Source organism: Lepus europaeus, chromosome 4, assembly GCF_033115175.1.
Source record: "Lepus europaeus isolate LE1 chromosome 4, mLepTim1.pri, whole genome shotgun sequence".
Lineage (NCBI taxonomy): Eukaryota > Metazoa > Chordata > Mammalia > Lagomorpha > Leporidae > Lepus > Lepus europaeus.
The window spans coordinates 97,630,963-97,652,723 of NC_084830.1; the positions used below are offsets into that span (position 1 = coordinate 97,630,963).

The following is a 21,761-nucleotide window of genomic DNA, read 5'->3' on the forward strand; positions in this document are numbered from 1 at the left end:
CTTCACTAAGAAATGTGTTATTTTATACACAAAAAATAGATTTCAAGTGTCAAAATAAAGATTAACAATATATTTTTTAAAAACATATTTTCCAACTTTTTTCTGCTATCTTTAGAAAGCTAACTAATGACGAGCTCCCTCTTAACACTGTTATATATTCATTTCTTCAGGTATAAAAATCATTTACAGAAATAATACAAAAGAGTTAATAAGGATCTTTTACAGCAGAAAAACAACTGCAGTGGTCAAAGTCACAGAACAAAAAGTGTCAATATATCTATAACCATCATTTGCAAGTGCTTAAAACACAATACAATTACAACTATAAGGAATCACTTTTCCTGATGTAAGCAACTTTGGAATAAGGAGCCTTCTGAATAAGAGATTAAGCATCATAAGCAACAAAAATAAAATTTAAGCAAGCAGGAGTTTCTGGGAAATCAGTCACCAAGGGAAACAGCCTGGTACTGTTTCCACAACAACATCCTAAACTGCCCTTGGTTGATGTCATCTGCAATTTATCCAAAGTATGAAGTAGTCAATATTGACCCAGATTCCAAAGGTTAGCAGTACTTTGAGAGTAATATCTGGTGCAATTTACTTCTAACTTTACAGAGAATCAACCTCACTATCCATGAAAACACAGCCTTCAACCTTCAGGCAGCCACAGGGTCTCTCACATCTCAGCAACCATGCATCTTCACTAAGACCTCTTTCAGGCATCAGGGCTGATTGATCACAGATGGACAACTGACCAAAGTTGATCCCATCAGAGTCTCTTCCACCAGATTTTGCAGTGATAAAGTCTGGGAAGTGGAAGCTAGTAAGTTACACTACTTACAGTTCTCCATTAAAAGTGCAGGAGCTCTATTGTTGAGGTTCCCCAAGCTGAACTGAGGCCCAGTTCATCCTTCAACTTTATTTTAGATTCCTCAGGATACCCAGCATTTTTCCAATAAATTCCTTCTTTATTTATTTATATATTTATTTTGAAAGATTTCTTCTTCTTTTAAAACTAGGCAGGATTTTTTTTTTTCTGGTAATTGCTACCAAGAAGCTAACTTCCAGCTAAATATTTCCAAAAAAGAAAATTTCCCTTAAATAAATATTTACCTGGTACACACCATGTTTAAAGTATTATGGGAGACATGAGAGTATTTTAGGCATGGAAAGCCAAGACACTCTGGAAAAAAAAAAAAAAAGGCTCTAAATGACAGATCTCTGCGAGTACAATCCCAGTAGAAAGAACAGGCCTTCAAAGAAGGAGGTACCTTTCTCTGAAGGGAGGAGAGAACTTCCACTTTGACCATGACCTCGTTTAAATAAGATCAGAGTCGGCAAACTCAAAATGCTTCCATAGCCTTGGCAACTCATGACTACATGACTAGAGCCTAGGGAGATTTCTGACGCCATAAACAAGAGTGTCAATTTGTTAAGTCAACAACAGGAGTCACTGTGTACTTACTCCTCATGTAAGATCTCTGTCCTTAATGTGTTGTACAATGTGATTAATGCTATAACTAGTACTCAAACAGTATTTTACACTTTATGTTCTGTGTGGGTGCAAACTGATGAAATCTTTACTTAATATATACTAAATTGATCTTCTGTATGTAAAGATAATTGAAAATGAATCTTGATATGAATGGAATGCGAGAGGGAGTAGGAGATGGAGGGGTGCGGGTGGGAGGGAAGTTATGGGAGGGAAAGCCATTGTAATTCATAAACTGTACTTTGGAAATTTATATTTACTAAATAAAAGTTTTTAAAAAAGTATTATGGGAGATAACTATTTAATGAGACACTATTGCATAAAGAAATTCAAGCATGGAAATAACATATGAATGACTCGTATGAATATTCCAAATGAACAGAGAATGGAGTCCTTATTTCTGAGTCATCTGAAAACAGCAGACATCCTGGAAGATGTAAAACCTATACTGGTCCTCAAAGGATTCGAAAATTCTTAACAGATACAGATGCACAAAGAGGGATGGATGAAAACCCATAGGCAGGAAAATACAATGGATATTTATGATATATAGATATATAGATAAGTGCAAGTAAGTGAAAATTTAGAGTTCATATTGAGTAACAAGAGATAATAAAATACATAATCCTACAGACTGGGTGAGTGGAAAGTTGTAGAGGATCTTAAAAAAAGATTATTTATTTATTTCAAAGAATTACAGAGTGAGAGTGAGAGACACAAATAGAGAGAGAGAAAGAGAGAGAGAATCTTCCATCTGCTGATTCACTCCCCACAAGACTGCAAGGACCAAGGCTAGGCCAGACTGAAGTCAGGAGCCAGGAGCTTCTTCCATGTCTCCCATGTAGGTGGCAGGGGCCCAAACACTTGGCCATCATCCAGGAGCTGAAGCTGAATAGGAAGTGGAACAGTCTGGACACAAACTGGTGCCATATTGGATGTCGGCATTAAAGATGGCAGCTTCACCTGCTATGCCATAATGCCAGCCCTGTTGTAGAGGATTTTGAATATCAACTTTAAGACTTCAAACATCTTCTGAAGAAAGCAGAAAGCTTCTGAAAATGGCTGAATCAGTAAGGAAGATGAACTTAGAAGGTACACTGAGAAGAAGTTAACAAGGGAAGACTAATAGAAAGTTACTGCAAACATCTGTGCATAATTCTCTACATCGCAGAGTTGTACATCTGCTCTCAGATCGTTCAATTCACACACTTACCAGTATCTTAATTTGATTAAGTTCAAAATTGAACTTAGTTTTTAAAGACTTATTTATTCACTTTAAAAGTCAAGAGTCACAAAGAGAGCAGGAGAGAGAGAAAGAGAGAGCAGAGAGGGAGGGAGGGAGGGAGATAGAGAAAGAGAATATCTTCCATCCACTGATTCACTTTCCAGGTGGCCACAACAGCCAGAGTTGGGCCAGGCTGAAGCCAGGAGTCAGGAGCTTCACCTGAGTCTCCCACATGGGTAGCAGGGGCCCAAGGACTTGAGCTACCTTCCACTGCTTTCTGAGGCCATTAGCAAGGAGCTAGCTGGATCAGAACTGGAGGAGCTGGGATACAACCTGGCGTCCATATGGAATGCTGGCGTCATAGGCAGAAATTTTAACTGCTATGCCACAACACTCGCCCCAAAACTGAACTCTTAATGTACTCCTCACAACCAGCTGTTTGCCCTAGTAACTCCACATTCCACCCAGGTACTCAAACCAGAAGCCCACAGATGGTAAGTTTGTCAGTGAGTCCTGCCTGTAAAATTCACTCAGAGGTGTCCCCTACTCTTCTCCCTACCAAGTGCCATGATGGTAATACCTCTAAGTAAATCTCCACTGCTTCTACACTTGATCTACCCCAGGAGGCTTCCTCCAACTAAAGTAAATAAAAAACAACAAGAATAACCACAATAGCATCATTACCACTATCATCAAGTTGTCCTACCAGGCTTTAGTTTTAAAGGACTCACACAGGTACTCACTCGCTTGTTCCTCACAACAGCTGAATGTAAAATGATGACAGAAAACTCCTCATGTCTGAAAGGTAGTCACTGTGTGGGAGATGTGTCCTATAAAAATGAGGCCTGCTCAAGCCCCCACAGCGGTTTTTATCAGGGTGGAGTACCAAGCTCCCTGCTCCCCACTCCCAACTGCACTCTTTCAAGGAGCTGCTGGCCTCCATGACTGCAAACGGCTGAGCACTCACTGAGCTGTGAGACCTCAGTGAACACCTTTGAACCTCAGATCAGCAAAGAGTGAACATACATTATGAAATGCTTTTCTGACACCAAGACGCATCACCCAATTAAAGAACTTCCCTCCAGCTTTCTAAAATTCAAGCAAGGAACCTTCTAGAAAAGAAAAGAAGTGAAGGGCAATTACTCCTACCAGCTAATAAATTATACTGTAAGATTACAGTTATTAAAAGCTTGATACCAACCCAGGAATAGACAAATCAATGAAATAGAAATGAAATTCCAGAAATAGATGAAAACACAAGTCTAAGTTCATATATAAAAAAAATAAGAAAAATAAAGAGTCCAAATCAGTGAACTAAAAACCAAAAAAACCTACTTGGTCCCTTTGCTGCATTTACTATGAGAATGAAAACCATTCTCAGCATACTGTCAACATCCAGAAAATGTCATTCTTACTCTAAAGAGACACAAAGTTATTGTGAAAGGCCCCAAAGGAACCCTGTAAAGAGACTTCAATCACATTAATGTAGAACTCAGTCCCAGATGACAAGATCAATTTGTAATATTGCAATGATGCAATAAATGATCTCTACGGATTTGGGACTTTTTCTTGAGTTGATTATCCTTTTCAACTACTTGGTAAGTAAATAGCACAGGGATAAGCTTGTAGTGTGTAAGGAACAATACAGAAGGAGTAAAAGCCTATTTGGGGATAACTGACTACCTATCTGAAGAGAGAAAAAGTTGGCATATTAATTACACAGACAGGTATGTAGGTGGAGGTACAGACACTGCAGCATAATTATTTTAAAAACAACCTACAATCATTCATTAATCATGTGCTGGTTATGGTAGTTACACAAGAAAATATAATGCAACCATTAAGAAGGAGGTAGCCCCTAAGTCATGATAAGGACATAGAGAATTACAAAAACAATGTATATATCAAGACTTTATGGGTACAAAAACAAATACAGAGGAATACACACAAATGCTCTTACATACACAGAACAGTGGTTGAAGACTTACAGAGAAATTTAATGCATTTACTTCGGTTGCTAAGATGGCGGCCATTGGAGGGTGAACCAACGGCAAAAGGAAGACCTTTCTCTCTGTCTCTCACTGTCCACTCTGCCTGTCAAAAAAAAAAAAAAATGGCTACTTTTCAATTAAATCATTATTTTAACTGGAAGGCTTTTTGCATGAATATTATTAATTTCTTAATATTCTTCCATGAGTATTATTAAACTCAAAGTAGGGAAGAAGAAAAGTTTTCTGGAGGATCCAGACATTCAGATTTCAAGAGAGGCAAAAACAAAAAACAAAATGGGGAGAGAAGAACAAAAATGAGAGAGATTCAGTCAGGAACCCAACTAATGGGTAGGAGACAACTCTTCATTTCAAGTTATTTAGTAACTAGAGACGTTCTCGTTTCAAAATGAATAAAATAAGAAATAGAGAAATATTTCTTAGGCCATCTAGATATATAAATATATCAATAGTCATCGGTTTGAGTCACCAACAGAATGTCTTAGCAAAGACTCTAAACTTGAGGGCCTCCAGAGTGCAGGGAGGAAGCAGCAGAAATCACCAACAACTGGCTAGCAACTGACCCAGCTGACCCCTGCAATGGCCTGGAGAATCTAGACAATCATTACCCAATTTTGTTGTATTTCAGGAGGAGGTAAAGAAATCTCAATTTTAAGTGAATTCTCCTGATTTTTTTAAGGTTTATTTTATTTATTTGAAAGACAGAGTTACAGAGAGAGGTAGAGACAGAGAGAGGTCTTCCATCTGCTGGTTCACTACCCAGATGGCCGCAACGGCCAGAGTTGTGCCGATCCGCAGCCAGAAGCCAGGAGCTTCTTCCAGGTCTCCCATGCAGGTGCAGGGACCCAAGGACTTGGGCATCTTCTACTGCTTTCCCAGGTCATAGCAGAGAGCTGGATCAGAAAAGGAACAGCTGGGACTAGAACCGGCACTCATATGGGATGCCAGCACTTCAGGCCAGGGCTTTAACACACTGTGCCACAGCACCAGCCCCCAATTCTCCTGATTTTAAAATACTTGCCACTAACTGAAAAAAATTTTTAAAAATATGAGCAACATGAGCCAGAAATACCAGTAAAAACTACACTTAAGGGTTAAAAAAAAATGAAACAATGATTTTTGATATTTCCAACTTTTCTTCAATGCTAGATTTGTTTCATTTGTCTTCAGTAAAATGGAAGCTTTCTTTCAGTGTCTTGAAAGTTACAGAAATAGAGAAGTATCATTAAAGCTATGTTCTCTCAAAGGCTAACACAAGAACAAAGGTTTGAGAGAAGTTTCACTAAAACACTGAGTGTTTTGCTTTAAGGTGGATCTTAAAAATAAATGTTAAACTCTCACTCATTAATTCATTCAATAAACCTATTTATGCTAATATAGTCAAGGTAGGCATAACAATCCAATGAGGAGAAATTAAATCCTTGATAAACTGTTATCATTTGAACTTCTGTCTTTCCAATTTGCGTTTAGTAAATATGTTACCAAAACAGAAAGTTAGGAAAATTAAATACCACATATCAAAACATGAATATTTTCTACTAATCCTGTCTTGTGTTATTTAGGGATACTGAGTTTACTGCAACACTACATTAAAAAAGATGAACAGACTACCTGGAATTTCTGTTAGTCAGGAAAATGAAAGCAAATGGTAAAAATGGCAAGTACATACTTCCTATTAATTAGAAAAACTGTAATCATAACACAGTTTTAATTATAATTTTCGTTTTTAAAGATTTATTTATGTATTGATTTGAAAGGCAGGGTGACAGAGAATGAGGAAAAAGAGGAGAAACAAAGAGAGAAAGAGAGATCTTCTACCACTGAGTCACCCCTCAAATGGCCATAACAGCCAGGGCTAGGTCAAGCCAAAGCCAGGAGCTGGGAACTCCATTCTAGTCCCTTCATAAGTGGCAAGGGCTCAACTACTTGTGCCATCACCTGCTGCCTTCCCAGGAACATTAACAGGAGGCTGGATCAGAAGTGGAATGGCCAGGACTTGAACCTGTACTGTTATGGGATGCCATTGCTGCAAGTGGCAGCATAAACTGCTGAGCCATAACGCCAGCTCTAAAAACTGATGATTTTTTGAAGTGTAAGTAAATAAATGTGTTTGTGTGTGTGTGTGTGTGGACAGGAGGAGCACATGTATCCTCTTACATAAAGATAAATCAATAGATCTATCAATGGTGGGGACCATGCTTAAAATTTTTTTTATTTTTTTATTTTTTTTATTTTTGACAGGCAGAGTGGACAGTGAGAGAGAGAGAGAGACAGAGAGAAAGGTCTTCCTCTTTGCCGTTGGTTCACCCTCCAATGGCCGCCGCGGTAGCGCGCTGCGGCCGGCGCACCGCGCTGTTCCGATGGCAGGAGCCAGGTGCTTATCCTGGTCTCCCATGGGGTGCAGAGCCCAAACACTTGGGCTATCCTCCACTGCACTCCCTGGCCACAGCAGAGAGCTGGCCTGGAAGAGGGGCAACCGGGACAGGATCGGTGCCCCGACCGGGACTAGAACCCGGTGTGCCGGCGCCGCAAGGCGGAGGATTAGCCTGTTGAGCCACGGCGCCGGCCCATGCTTAAAATTTATTTTCCTGGAATAATGATGAATTTGAGGGACAAACTGGCCCACACCCATTTGATGTGGCTCCTCACTCCAGAAGTCTGAACCTGTGCTTCTGACTAGTTACCATTCCCAGCAAGTTTACTCTAGCAAATTGAGCTAATGTAGCCTTTTAATGGACTAGGCATAATTCAGTACACTAGCAAGTGCTGATTCATTTCCGGCCCACTACTTTAATAATTATTATTCTAAAACTGTTCAGTAACCAAATATTACTAATGAAAATACTTCAAAGTAAGAGTCAATCAGTTCAAGTGAAGTATTAAGAGAGGCCAAAGTTCATGACACCGAGGATGATGTATTAGTAATTGAAATAGGGAACACATTCAGGAACAAAGAAAGGGGAAGATACTATCTGGAGTTTTAATGGTCAAAAGCCTAGCATAGAACATCTGGCAGAAGGCTGGAAACACAGGTGCTTGTTTAAGAAGCCACCAGAGGTGCTGCCGCTGTGGCGTAGCAGGTAAAGCTGCTGCCTGCCATGCTGGCATCCCATATGGGCATCTGTTTGAGTCCTGGCTGCTCTACTTCCGTTCCAGCCCTCTGCTATGGCCTGGGAAAGCAGTGGAAGATGGTCAAAGTTCCTGGGCCTCTGCACCCTCAAGGGAAGAGGATTCTGGCTCCTGGCTCCTGATTGACGCAGTTACAGCCATTCTGGTCAATTGGGGAGTGAGCGAGCGGAAGGAAGACCTCTCTTCCTCTCTCTCTCTCTCTGCCTCTCCTTCGCTCTCTCTGTTAACTCTTTCAAATAAATAAGAAAATCTTAAAAAAAAAAAAAAAAGAGGCCACTGGAGAAGAAAGGATCTAGTAAGATGTTCTTGCAATGTATACAGGTGAAGATGTACTAGCAGGAGTACCCTGGTTCCTAGATTCCCTCAAGTTAATGTGAATTTCTGACCTTAATCTCACTGCAGACAGCCTTCCACAGGTGTATATTAAAAAATCACAATGACTCCATGACTTCTTTTCCTTTTGGGGATTCTTGATTTTGACATGTTATAATATTGCACGCTAAGATGATAAGAAAAAAACAAAGACCTGTTATTTCTCTCTTAAAATCTGCCTATTTTTGGTAAGATATGCAATGCTGGGGCAGGGGAAATGCAGCTCTGGTAAAACAAGAAGCACAGGTTTACTTAGGTGATCTAACCAGAAAAGCCAATAATAAAAAGGTAGACATTCAGTAATATCATTGACTTTTCTTTAAAAAATAATTTTGGAGAACTATAAATCTGGAAACTTTAAATTTAAAACTGGAAAAATCTGCATAATGCCTTGTGCATTTAATATGATACTCTTAATGCCAATATTACATTTTGTAATCTTATCTATAAATTTCTTCAAAAAACGTTCAGAAAAGATTCTAGTCAATGATCACCCTAAATACCTGAAGAGTTATCCAAAACTGAAGTGTTCCAGTTTGTGTAAACTGAATCTTAACCTAAATCCATGTATGAAAGTCTGCATTTCTAGATTCCTCCTAGGTGAAATGCTTCAACTATTCAGTCAGGAAAGTCAAGTCTAATTATAAGATGATGCAGTGCCTCTGTGGGGAAGCTGCCTCAATGACAAATGAAGCAAATTAGCCAGATGAAGCACTGCTCTTTCACATTTGGAAAATAAAGCTTTTAATTCTATAATTTATAGAAAGGTCACACCAGGAGCAACCGTGGAACAGCACTAATAAATAATCACCTCTATGTGTAAATGGGATCTTTGTAGACTAATGCGTACCAGCTGATTTCTAGAAACTAAGCTAAAACTATTCCTCGAGATAACCAATTACAAGACAGAAAACAGCTTATTTGGGTCATGTTTTGCACAAAAACATAAGTCTCACATTTTTGGCCCCAGCAACATGAGAAGGTAAGGCACAGAGGACATCTTGTATACCTGGTGCCATGTGGGGCAGGTGCTGGTTGCGCCCCAACTTGCAGGCCAGGCATGCTTCTTACCACACATCCTGCCGGGTGCTGGTTTCTGCTCTTTGAGGCCTCCCACCCAATTCATGACCAGGCCCAGACCTGTCCAGGTAGAATCTTATGAGATTACCCAGAGCAGTGCTATGTTGAGTTCACCCTATTTGTCCTGGGTTCTGTCTTCTTTTCTTAAAGTCACACTACAAACTGAGAACAATCAGCAATGCTTAAGAAAGAACATGAGAATAATCAGGATTCAACTGCTTGTTAGCCCATAACTCCCATACAGACTACTTTAAGGAGGGCAGATAGGGTGAGGGGGACAACAAAAATGCTACAGAAGATACTCCATGGCAAGGAAAATTTCCAAGTCGACACTGCTCTGAAAACTGGGGGAATCAAAGGGTACTGGTGGGAACACATTATCAAACTGGTTACCAAGTGCTTTCATTTCCAGACCCTATTCTAAGTACCAGGAATCACTGTGGGTACAGTGGATATAGTGAGAGCGGGCTACAGGGGGGTGGAAGTCAAAGTCCTCACTTTGTGTGGTCTTTACATTCTAGTAGAACCATAACACAAACACATCTTAATTAAAGTGGGCTGTTTTCTGGCTAGTCATCAAGTATTTCACTGTGTGAAAATGGACAATAGGAGAAAAAATCCCCACTGCTACCAGGGTTTTATTTTCTATTACAATGAAAATCAATAAAAGCAACACAATGCCAGACAATAGAAAAGCTTAAACCTCTGATAGGAGATATACTTTCACGGTTCACATGGTGTGCTTTTTGGGGGCTGAAACTCAATCCATGGAAATCAGAGCCAGTTAGTGAGAAAGTAAACAAAAACCTGCAGGTTTTCTCACACATTCAAGAAGAAAAAAAAAAAAAATCTCAGAGGTAAACAGGTTTAACAAGCTACACCCATACTTACACCTCTGTAAACCACTTGGCTTGCCTTCCCCAAACCAAATCTATCTTTCTAACCTCAAGCTGCAGCCCAGTGGGAATCAGAGGACTCAAGTTCTATCAAGGCAGTTTATAAAAGCACTCCCCACCTCATTCTCATGTCCAAGGTGCCCACTCTGAGGAGCCAAGGGAAAATGAAAGGAGGGCAAAGGTACACCTTAAGAGAAATGGAGGGAGGGAGGAAAGGTTAAGTAACAATGCTCAAGGAAGGAAACTGTTGGGTCAAAGTTCATGCAGCAGAAGTTGAGAGTAGAGAAGCACAGAAAGTGCCTAGGCCAGGAGGTCTTACGGTACTGCACTAGAGTGGTTGCCACTCCCCCACCCCAGAATCTTGCATGTTGTGTCTACAGTGATCATAGACAAAGAAAAGCACCTGTTCTCCAAGGACAACTGTACAACCCTGGGATTTTCCTATTAACTGTGGAATGACCTGTCTGGCTACCTCCTGCCAGAGCCATGTAGGGGGCAGCACACAATGCCCTCAGTATGGTGGAGCCTGAGAGGTCATCCAACTCAGACCTATACTCAATACCTGGATAGAGAAATAAACATGAGTACTTGGGCCCCTACCATGCACATGGGAGATCTGGATGGAGTTCCTGGTGCCCGTCTTAGACTTGGCCCAGCACAGGCTGCTCGCTCGCTCGCTGACTCTCTCTCTTTCCCTCTCTGCCGCTCTGCCTTTAAATAAATAAATCTTAACAACAATCTTATACAATGGAGGACTAGGAGGAGATAAATGGAAAAAAACTGAGAAAAGAGCCCTGCAAAAAGTAGGAGGCTTCAAGGGCATCTAGCAGGTGTCCTACAAGAACAAAAGCAATAAAGGTTGAGTACACAACCCCAAGCTGGGGGCCCTGTGGTTCTCCTCCATACAGCTTGCCATGGTTGCCAGGCTTACAGATATTACGGGCCCAGGAAGCTCCACAGACACCAGTTTAATAAACTCAGCTGAATGGAGTTCTCAGGTTTCCTCATAGCATGATTTCCCAGGAGCTTTTTCTTTTCTTTTTTTTTTTTTTTTTTTAGAAAATTTTTATTTAATAACTATAAATTTCGAAGGTACAATTTTTGTATTATAGCAGTTTTTTCCCCCCATAACCATTCTCTCATCCACAAACCATCCCATCTCCTACTCCCTCTTCCATCCCATTCTTAATTAAGGTTCATTTTTAGGCCGGCGCCGCGACTCAATAGGCTAATCCTCTGCCTGCAGTGCCGGCACACTGGGTTCTAGTCCCGGCCGGGGCGCCAGATTCTGTCCCGGGTGCTCCTCTTCCAGTCCATCTCTCTGCTGTGGCCGGGGAGTGCAGTGGAGGATGGCCCAAATCCTTGGGCCCTGCACCTACATGGGAGACCAGGAGAAGCACCTGGCTCCTGCCTTCGGATCAGCGCGGTGCGCCGGCCGCAGCACGCCAGCCACAACGGCCGTTGAGGGGGTGAACCAATGGATAAAAGAAAGACCTTTCTCTCTGTCTCTCTTTCTCACTGTCCACTCTGCCATTTATATGAAAGTGAAAAAAAAGATTCATTTTTAATTATCTTTATATACAGAAAATCAACTTAATATATACTAAGATTTTAATAGATTGCACCCACACAGACACACAAAGTATAAAGTACTGTTTGAATACTAGTTTTACCATTAATTTGCATAGTACAACACATTAAGGACAGAGATCTTACATGGCGAGTAAGTGCACAGTGACTCCTGTTGTTGATTTAACAACTGACTCTCTTGTCATGAGATGCCAAGGCTATGGAAGCCTCTTGAGTTCACAAATTCCAACCTTATTTAGAGGAGCCTTTAATATGTTCCTGTGGATGGTTACCTATCTGAGTTTTTTAGACGGTGTCTTTCCTAACCCACCTGACCACAGATTCACCAGCTTGCCAGTGTCTCATAAATGTGAATCCCCCACAGACTTTCATATTTTAATCACATTAGTGAAATCCCATAGAAGTGAAGTTTTCCATTATTTCTTCTATAGTCTTAAACATCATATGCTGAATATAGCTAAATATTCTCAAAAGCTCAGAGATATTCTTGTGAAGAAGCATTATTTCAACATAACGTGGTTCTGCATATGCTAGATGGGTTTCCTTTCCCTCCAATCAGTAAAGCTGTTGACTGGCCCTATCCTATGATATCTCATGACTGCTCCCTACAGTTTTTATGACTGCCTGTCAAAGTTCATAAACCCCTTCTTGTAGCTTGATGTGTGATATCAGAAGGACTATAAAGAATCACAAAATACAGATTTTGCTCTTTAGAGTCATAGCTGGCTGCTTATTCACAATTAACTCAAGCCACTAAGGGCCCAAAACACTCAACTATAAAGTAAATCTAATAGTATTTATTTCAGAGGGCCAGGGTCTCCTTCCAGATCTCAGGTCAGCTCCCAAGGTCCTGGATGAGTTTCTGGCAGGCAGTGTGTCTCACCATATCTTATATGTAAATGAAGGTGCCTCTTCAAGTACTCAAAGTTTATCTAATCCTCATGAGATTACTCTGAGGTAAAAGAAGGCCAATGAAATAGAAGACTAAATAATTTTTATGTAGTTGTCCAGAGTATACAACAAGATAACAGTCTCTGGATCCTCACTCTCCACTTAGTATCCTACACACATTGTAGCAGGCTCTGTCTAGTAAACAGCAACAATAAGAAGAATAGGGGAAAATATGCATATATATTTATTTATCCTTTATACTTCAAATAAGAGAAAAAGGCAAATAAATAATCTCTAAAGAAATTTGTACCACATATTTTTCCAATAATATGAGGCTCAAGAGAGGTGATACACCAAGGACATTTAATATTAAGGAATTTAAAAGGTATACGGTTTCACAATACTTGTTTCATCATTATTTCAATAGCTAAAAGATAATGTTTAATGCACTGTTGTGAATTTTATTAGCCACAATGAGCTAAAATATTATGGAGATAAGTCATCTCTGAAAATGATTACTCTTTGAGATTCATGCAAGAACATGAACTATGGAAAGACGTACCAGGTACCTTCAGTCCCTATAAAAACCAGAAATGGCATGGAAAGCTTAGAAATCTTGCTCTCAGGAAAATATCTGGTTACATTGTGAATTCAAATGAAATGTTTACCTTGATGAAACTGTAAAGACTCATGATACCATAAAGTTGTCCAGACCTTGATTTGTGAAGTCATACAGATACTTCTTACATGAAAAAAGGTAATACTGACTAAAAATAATCATATTACTAAAAGAATATGCTCAAAATATAACTATCAGAATATTTTATGTTTCTGAGATATATGCCATCAGAGATTCTAATTATGAAGTGTTCATGAAAGTGTTAACCCATGGGTATTCCCGGAAGGGCCTGTTCTCATGACTGGCCCTTGACCTGAACACTTGGGATGTGAGCTATTGGAATATCTGGATAGAATTGGTTTGTATGCTCCCAGCCTGGACTACACTGTACCACTTTGTGTAGAAAGTCTGTGTAAACAATGTAATTTATGGTGAACACCAGCTTTCTTTTTAGGGAACCACAGTTTGAGTAACTGCAGCCAGTCACACAGGCACTGTGTCCCCAAATGATCGATTCGAGATAAAAATCCTGGATTGCTTGGACAAGGGAGGTTCCATGACATACAGCATATGGCAAATGTTGCCACAATTCATGGCTAGAGAAACATGTCCAGTGCAACTCTGCTGAAAGAGGAGGGTTCTTGGAACCTTGAGCCCGGTCTTCTCCAGACAACTTGGTACACCTTTTTCCTTTGCTTGCTTTGCCGTAATCAACTGCCTACATATAATAAACCGCCTGCATGGGTGTCCCATGAATTCTAGCAAAGCACTGAACATTTGGCAAGCTCTATTTTGCCAATCCTGATCCAGAATAACTCAGATTCAATAAAAATGATTGTTCTCAATTTCTTTTCAAGGTTGAAAAAAAATAAACAGATAAAAGGAAAACCTCAAGATTCTTTTCCTCATCATTTAAATGTACCTTAATATGCTACAACAGAACACTGAAATTCAAATCACCTAAATTAGATGTAGAAATGAATTTTAAAATTCAACTTATCATTTACTGCAACTCTATAACCTCACAAAATAACCAAATATTGCAAAGAGAAAACCCAAGTGTATGACTCCCCTGGCCAGCATCGGGTATTCCAGATTGGCTGATATTCTCCTGCACTAGTTTTCTCAAATTTCATAACAAAGCACAATTGTAGCAGCTTAAAGCAACACCCAATAACACCTAACTCACTGTTCTGTTCACACTGTAATCAGGCAAATAAAAGGCAAAGCATGGCATGGTTAAGTGCTCTTTATAGGATCTCCCAAGGCTAAAATCAGCCACTGGCTAGGCTGCCTTCTCATATGGAGGCAAGATTCAGTTCCTTGGAGACTGGCATCCTTGATTTCTTACTAGCAGTCAGCAAGGGCCACTTGTCTCTGGATAGGCCACTTACATTACTGCCCTAGTGGACTCTTCCATTTTCAAAACCAGTCAGCAACAGATAAATCTTCTTGTGCAATTCTTGTATAGTTCTTGCAATTGGCTCTTAGCCAAAAAGTTTAAGACATTTAATTTACCCAATAACCAGATTCAATGTTATTCAAATAAGATATCAACACCCCTACAAAGGAACAGTGAGGGAAGACTTTGAAAAGATCTTTTTCTCAGAAGAATCCTATCTCAAGGCATTATAAAATGGCAGATTTCCCAGGAACAATGCAAACTTCCTAGAAATACTAAACTGGCATTTACATAAATCTTAAGTATTCAGGCAACATAGGACTTTGAATAAAGACAAATCAAAAAGCTTTTTTTTTTTTTGTTATTTTTTTTTTATTTTTTTTGTTATTGTACTAGGTTCTTAAGAGTACTCATAAGAGTACCAAATTTATTTAAATTCCTGTCTTCCTCACTCACAATCACCGATTCAATGACAAATATCTTAAAAGAAATTGAAGAAAGCAAAAAAACTTCTAATAGATTAAGAGTATAAAACAATTAGACCTATTTCTTTGAAGGTCCTGCTTTAGAAAAACATTTTTTTTTTTTTTGTTTTCTGCTTACTTACCAACTCAATCTACTTTGCCTGAAGCTAAAGAAGAAAAACAAAAAAATACAGCTTCTAAACTACACTAGGCAAATTAGGAAAATTTCCTACCTTGAAAACTAACTACCAGTTTTGGCTACAAATCTACCAGGTTTAATCTACTGTCATTAAATACTGACTGGTTTTAAATGGCATTTCTTGAAACAGAGGCTTTGTCTCCTTAAGTAAATTAGGTAGAACTAAATGCCAAGTTGTCCAGTTTAAATCAGAAGACTGAAACAGCAAAACATTAGGAGAACATCTAAAAGAGGCCCAGGGTAGAAACAATCAAGATGATATTCTCTTTTTCCTGGACAGCCATAAAAAAGGACTTAGGTCAACCTGAAAAGATACTTAGACTTCAAAACTTTATATACTTGTATAAGGTAAAATAATTTGAAGCCATTTGAAAATATATCTAAAATGGGACAAAATATATTTTTATTGTACTTCTAAGTAACAGTTTAACTGCTTTTGAATAATGGATACAATCTTTAAAAGCATAAATGGACAAATTAGAATATAAATAAAGCAAACAAGGTTTTAACTTTTAAAGATTTATTTGAAAGGCGGAGTGACATACAAGAGACAGACAGTGGCCCGGCACTGTGGCATAGTAGGCTAAGCCTCTACCTGTAGTGCTAGCACCCTATATTGGCTCCAGTTCGTGTCCCCACTGCTCTTCTTCTGAAGCAGCTCTCTGCTAATGGCCTGGGAAAGTAGTGGAAGATGGCCCAAGTGCTTGACCCCCTGCACCCTCGTGGGAGACCTGGAGGAAGCTCCTGGCTCCTGGCTTTAGATAGGCCCAACTCTGGCCATTGCAGCCATTTGGGGAGTGAACCAGCAGATGGAAGACCTCTCCCTCTCTCTCTCTTTCTCTCTGTCTGTATCTCTCTCTCTTTTTTTTTTTTTTTTGACAGGCAGAGTGGACAGTGAGAGAGAGACAGAGAGAAAGGTCTTCCTTTTGCCGTTGGTTCACCCTCCAATGGCCGCCGCGGTAGCGCGCTGCGGCCGGCGCACTGCGCTGATCCGATGGCAGGAGCCAGGTGTTTATCCAGGTCTCCCATGGGGTGCAGAGCCCAAACACTTGGGCCATCCTCCACTGCACTCCCTGGCCACAGCAGAGAGCTGGCCTGGAAGAGGGGCAACCGGGACAGGATCGGTGCCCCAACCAGGACTAGAACCCGGTGTGCCGGCGCCGCAAGGCGGAGGATTAGCCTAGTGAGCCGCGGCGCCGGCCTCTGTCTGTATCTCTGCCTCTCAAATAAATACATGCATCTTTAAAACTAAAATGGGATGCCAGTGTTGCAAGCAGAGGGTTAAGCCAAAACCCTCTGTGCCAAAACATCAGCCCCCTGCTATTTTAAGAAGAAGGTTTTATTTTCTTCTAAAATTACTTTTGATTGGGTTTCTCCACATCTGTCTTTAACCTGATTTTTTTTTAATTTTCTGAAGTGGACCACGGAAAAACAATGGCTCAATAGAAACCACAACCACATATAGAATGAGTTAAACAAAGGAACCTAAAAGAATATATGCCAATAAGTCAAGACCAAAACAGCAGCACACAATTACCAGGGTTGACAACAGCAGTTAAAAAAAAACATCAGGAGTAAACAGTTTATTTCTCCTAGGACCCTGCCCCTGGACATTTATGTCTGTAGGTCATTATCTTTAACATTTGATTTACCTTTTTAATTTGAAATTTTAAAGTGTTTATATATATATATATATTTTCATCTACTTGAAAGGCAGAGTGACAGCCAGAGAAACAGAGAAAGATCTTCCATCTGCTAGTTCACTTCTCAAATGTTCACAGCAGCCAGGGCTCATCCAGGACAATGCCAGGAGCCTAGAACTCTATCCAGATCTGCCATGGATGACAGGTGCCCAAATCCTTCAGTCATTCCAACTGTCTCCTAGGATCTACATTAGTAGGAAGCTGGAGTCAGGAGCCAGAGCCAAGAACTAAACCCAGGCTCTCCAATATATTTTAGTATATGTGCTGCCGCAGCGAACACTAGGATCTCCAATATAAATGTAGCATCCTAACCACGAGGCTAACCATATGTCCTAGACTAGAGAATTTATACTGAATGTGATTTTTTTTTATTTTAAATTCAACTTATCACTGAAGAGATGACTGAGGTCTTTATTATTTTTAAAAGTAGCAGCATTATTGAAATACTACTTCCCCAATATGGTAGAGTTTTTTAGAATTTCTATGTCATTTAAGGAATATATTCTTTAGCAATATGCTAAATATTTTCATGTTTACTTCCATTTTCCACAGTGAGATCACATGGTTGATAATTAAGAAATAAGTTCTTGAAGATCCTAGTTCTAATCCTACCCTGATTTCTCACTCTTTTTTTTTTTACTTTTTTTTTATTATTAATTTTTTTTTATTTTTTGACAGGCAGAGTGGACAGTGAGAGAGACAGAGAGAAAGGTCTTCCTTTGCCGTTGGTTCACCCTCCAATGGCCGCTGTGGCTGGTGCCCTGCGACCAGCGCACCGCGCTGATCCGATGGCAGGAGCCAGGTGCTTCTCCTGGTCTCCCATGGGGTGCAGGGCCCAAGCACTTGGGCCATCCTCCACTGCACTCCCTGGCCACAGCAGAGAGCTGGCCTGGAAGAGGGGCAACTGGGACAGAATCCGGCGCCCCAACCGGGACTAGAACCCGGTGTGCTGGAGCCGCAAGGCGGAGGATTAGCCTAGTGAGCCACGGCGCCGGCAATCACTCTCTTTTTTTAATCTTATAGCATTACCACATTAACCCCTGAGAGGAATACTAGGCACTGTGTTCCAAAAGTTAATCTGGACAAGGTTTTAATATCTCTGAGCCTCAAAAAGGAATACCAGCTGTTCACTTGGACTTACCTCGAATGGTGGAACTAGAAATGTGCCAGGGGATTTCAAATCAATCTTACCAAGGAGGCAGGTACCAATGCCAGCGCACTTGGTAAAGTGATAAGTATAAATACACAACCGATCAACAAGATAGGGTATGTGTTGAAGAGATTTCACAAATAAGACCAGTGTAAGCAAATAATGAAGGATAGAATTAAAAGGGAGAGAATGATCCTGTGGGGGAAGCAGGACACACAGCAGACTTATAGAATGGCAAATGCCCAAAACACCACTCCTGCCTCAGAATCAACCCTTGGGACATTCGGATCTGGCTAAAAGGTCCATGAGAGTCTCACAGGCATGGAAAGCCATGACACGATGGCAAAAAACAATCTAAATGAAAGACCCTGGTGAACAAGAGCCCAGCAGAAAGAACAGGCCATCAAGGAGAGAGGCACCTTTCTCTGAAGGGAGGAAGGAATCTCCACTGTGACACGGCCTTGACTAAACAAGTTCAGAGTTGGTGAACTCAAGGGACTTCCATAGCCTAGACAGCTCATAGCAAGAGTCTCGGGTGATTGCTGACGTCATAAATAAGAGTGCCAATTGTTAAATCAACAACGGGAGTCACTGGGTACATGCTCCCCACGTAGGATCTCTGTCCTTAATGTGTTTTACTATGAAGCGTAAAAACACTACTAGTCGAACAATACCCTATACCTTGTGCGGTTGTGTGTGTGCAGCCTGTTGAAATCCTTGCTTAGTATATACTAAGTTGATCTTCAGTATATGAAGGTAATTAAAAATGAAACTCGATAAAGTGCGGGAAGGGAGAGGGAGAGGGGAGGGCCACGGGAGGGAGGGAGGTTGGGGTGGAAGCCACAACAATACAAAAGTTGTAAATTCACATTTATGAAATAAAAAATTTTTTAAAAAAAGGAATACCAGCTGTAAAAAAGGATTGATAAGTATTTCATAAAGTCATCAATAGAGTAAAAAATGAAATTATAAAAAGTGTGGTAAGGTTCTTAAGAATAAGGATAGTAGCTTGTCTTACTTCTATTGCCTAGTATTAACTACGCAAATGGTTACCAGCATATCAAACAGCACACCTTCCTTTCTTTACTAGTCAAAGAGTAATTACATGTTTTCTGTGTGTCAGGCGTAGTTCCAGGCTGGGGACAAAAGATAAATAAGACACTTTTCTTGACCTTAAGGAACTTATAATATAGAAAAAAAAAACAAAACAAAAAAGAAAATACATCAGTTAACATAAAGAGGTATGGGTGCTACCTTAAGTATGGGGCATGGGAGGAGTCAAAGGGAAGGGCTCAAGGTCATGAGCAAGAATATCTTCCCTAAAGAGGTGATGTCAAAGAATTCAAAGGTATACAAATAGGGAAGGAAGAAGTCAAACTATCCTTATTTGCTGATGATATGATTCTATATATAGGGGATCCAAAAGACTCGACGATGAGACTATTGGAACTCATGAAAGAGTTTGGTAAAGTGGCAGGATATAAAATCAACACACAAAAATCAATAGCCTTTGTATTCACAGACAATGGCCTAGTTAAGGAAGGTATTCTAAGATCAATCTCATTCACAATAGCTACAAAAATATTAAATACCTTGGAATAAACTTAACCAAGGACATCAAAGATTTCTACAATGAAAGTTACAAAACATTATCAAAGAAATAAAAGATGTAAAGAAGTGGAAAAATCTCCCTTAGTCATGGTTTGGAAGAATCAAGATCTTCAAAATGTTCATACTACCAAAAGCAATTTGTATATTCAATGTGATCCCAATCAAAAATACCAATAATATTCTTCTCAAATATAGAAAAATGATGCTAAAATTCATATGGAAACACAAGAGACCCTGAATAGCTAAAGAAATTTTAAACAATAAAAAACAAAGCTGGAGGCATCACAATACCAGACCTCAAGGTATATTATAGGGAAGTTGTAATCAAAACAGCCTGGTACTGCCACAGAAACAGATGTATAGACCAAAGGAACAAAACAGAAATGCAAGAAATTAATTCACATATCTACAATCAACTTATCTTTGACAAAGGAGCAAAATTCAACTCTTGCAGCCAAGACAGTCTCTTCAACAAATGGTGCTGGGAAAACTGCATCTCTGCATGCAGAAATATGAAACAAGACCCATATCTTACACCACACACAAAAATTCACTCAAAATGGATCAGAGACCTAAATCTATGATCCATTACCACCAAATTATTCAAGAAAATTGGGGAAACCCTACAAGACATTGGCATGGGGAAAGACTTCTTAGAAAAAACCCCAGAAGCACAGGCAAACAAAGCCAAAATTAACAAGTGGGATTACATCAAACTGAGAAGCTTTTATACTGTAAAAGAAACACTCAGCAAAGTGAAGAGGCAACAGACAGAATGAGAGAAAGTATTTGCAAACTATGAAACTAACAAAGGATTAACTTCCAGAATCTATAAAGAGCTCAAGAAACTAAACAACCATCAAACAAACAACCTAGTCAAGAAATGGGCAAAGGACCTGAACAGACATTTTTCAAGAGAGGAAATTCATATGGCCAAAAAATACATGAAAAAATGCTCAGGATCACTAGCCATCAGGGAAATGCAAGTCAAAACCACAATGAAGTATCACCTCACTCCTATTAGAATCGCCCTCACACAGAAATCAACAAACAACAAATGATGACAAGGATATGGGGAGAAAAGTACCTTAATCAACTGTTGGTGGAAATGTAAACTGGTACAGCCACTGTGGAAGACAATATGGAGATAACTCAGAAAGCTGAATATAGACCTACCATATGACTCAACCATCCCACTTCTGGGAATTTATCCAAAGGAAATGAAATCAGCATATGAAAGAGTGATCTGTATCCCCAAATTCATCTCAGCAAAATTTTCTTTTTTTCTTTTCTTGACAGGCAGAGTGGATAGTGAGAGAGAGAGAGACAGAGAGAAAGGTCTTCCTTTTTGCCATTGGTTCACCCTCCAATGGCTGCTGCAGCCAGCGCATCGTGCCGATCCGAAGCCAGGAGCCAGGTGCTTCTTCTGGTCTCCCATGCGGGTGCAGGGCCCAAGGACTTGGGCCATCCTCCACTGCCTTCCCGGGCCATAGCAGAGAGCTGGCCTGGAAGAGGGGCAACCGGGATAGAATCCGGCGCCCCAACCGGGACTAGAACCCGGTGTGCCAGCGCCGCAGGGCAGAGGATTAGCCTGTTAAACCACGGCGCTCGCCTCAGCAAAATTTTAAATAGCTAAGATATGGAATCAACCAAGATGTCCATCAACTGGGGACTGGAAAAAAAAATTATGCTATATATACACTATGGAATACTACACAGTGGTAAAAAAAAAATGAAATCCTTTCATTTGCAAGAAAATGGATGCAACTGGAAACCATTACCCCTAGTGAAGTATGCCAGTCACAAAATGATAAATACCATATGGTCTCTCTGATCTGTGGTAACTAACAGAGTACCTAAAATGAAATCTATAAGAGCGAAACTGACACTTTAAGGCATTGATCTTGGGGTCAGTGCTGTGGTACAGCG

General features: G+C 40.1%; 1 protein-coding gene and 1 pseudogene across 4 annotated transcripts in view; one reads left to right on the plus strand and one right to left on the minus strand.

Moving 5' to 3' along the window:
- Window positions 1-21,761, minus strand: part of SPIDR (scaffold protein involved in DNA repair) — a 455,986-nt gene that overhangs the window by 324,521 nt on the left and 109,704 nt on the right. Inside the window, exon 1 of one of the 4 annotated variants that reach the window (XM_062188525.1) lies at window positions 20,920-20,950. The exons of 2 other annotated variants lie outside the window; for them this stretch is intronic. The gene's annotated coding sequence lies outside the window, so the exon portion shown is untranslated. Of the gene's footprint in view, window positions 1-4,705; window positions 4,730-20,919; window positions 20,951-21,761 lie in introns of those variants that run through there. One more of the 4 variants, XM_062188523.1, reaches the window with a different exon arrangement.
- LOC133758183 (ras-related protein Rab-5B-like) overlaps window positions 13,910-21,761 on the plus strand; it is a 64,255-nt pseudogene continuing 56,403 nt past the window's right edge.